The sequence below is a fragment of the Paramisgurnus dabryanus genome, chromosome 9 (assembly GCF_030506205.2).
Source record: "Paramisgurnus dabryanus chromosome 9, PD_genome_1.1, whole genome shotgun sequence".
In the NCBI taxonomy this organism is placed as follows: Eukaryota; Metazoa; Chordata; class Actinopteri; order Cypriniformes; family Cobitidae; genus Paramisgurnus; species Paramisgurnus dabryanus.
Window position 1 is genome coordinate 42,006,725 of NC_133345.1, and position 1,349 is coordinate 42,008,073.

The 1,349-nt window shown below is 41.7% G+C and overlaps 1 non-coding gene across 1 annotated transcript; it reads right to left on the reverse strand.

Moving 5' to 3' along the window:
- Positions 1–786: 786 nt before the first annotated feature.
- On the reverse strand, positions 787–977 carry LOC135752758 (U2 spliceosomal RNA). The gene has a single exon (XR_010533285.1). It is a non-coding gene; the product is annotated as a U2 spliceosomal RNA (small nuclear RNA).
- Between the last annotated feature and the right edge of the window lie 372 nt (positions 978–1,349).

The window sequence follows — 1,349 nt, forward strand, 5'->3', positions numbered from 1 at the left end:
GAGCGACACCCTTTGAGGCCAGACGGCCGCATCTTCCTGTGACCGATCACATCGACGGCGCCCCCGGAGGCCGTCCGACTAACATTTCATTTACTGTGTGTGACCAGGTGGAAAGCGCACGAAGCCACGTCTGAGACCAAACATTCTTCGAGATCTACCCTGTTTTTATTCCGTTTCCAGCCCGGTTGAACCGGGTAGAGTGAAATATGTGAAACAATTTAAATCAAATGGATTTAAATTGCGCATTCAAATATATGGTTTCGTTATTACAAAGTAACTTTACGTGGAATAGAAACAAAAAAAAATGTACAGAGCAATCAAGAAACAACGAAAGCATAGCAATTTTAGAACGTGGATAAATAAAAACACAGGGCTCAATGACTTTCCCGTTGTCGTTGTGAGTTAAACAAGTACAGCTATGCTTCCAGGTCTGTCGACGTTGCTGTGGTTTTTCGACAGCTGTAGTATGAAGGGTAGTGAAAAAAGTTTTCAGGTGTTTTTAACATTCCAATCGGTCTCGTTCGCTTTTGTTGCGCCTTCAGCTGTGTCGAGGATGTTTAATTCGTCCTCGTATCACCTCCGCAAACTTGTAAAGAAATTAATTAAATACATTACAAAAACATTTCTTTATCAGCGTGTTCATTTCCACGCAAGCTTTTCGTTAAACCAATAAAGCCAACGAAATCACAGCAATTTTAAAACACACGGATTAGAAAAAACACCGTCATTCACGCACAAAAGAAGCAAATTCTTTTTTTTTATACTTGACTTATTTATCCCCGAGATGGGGAGCGCACCATTCATGGAAACACTGCAATACCATGTTGATGCATGGAGTGGAAGGAGCAAGCTCCGCTTCCATTTCCGAAGGTCAAAAATCCATTTAACATTTAGTCCCCGGATAGGAGACGTATCAGACATTAAACTGATAAGAACAGATACTACACTTGATCTTAGCCAAAAGGCCGAGAAGCGATACCGGAATAGACGCAGCCAAAGGGGGAGCCGGCGAAGGCGCTGGCTTTTGGGGTGGAGGCTAGCGGGCATTTAACTCTATACGTTCTCATTGTATAACCCAGAGGTAGAACGTTGAGCTAGTGAAGAAGTTTTATTTTAATCCCAATCTACATGAATATGATGAATCATGAATATGATGAATATGAGTTTACCATTATAATCACACGCAATTTGTTTACTATGAAGTTATGCAGGTCATGTGTTATGTTGTGTGGGTCAGATAAGCCATCTGTGTGGATTTAAGAACAGCTGTGTGTAGTCATGTTTCAGGGCACAAAGGGTTTAAGTAAGTGAATGGCCAGGGTCAAATAGGTCACGGGAAGAAGACACTG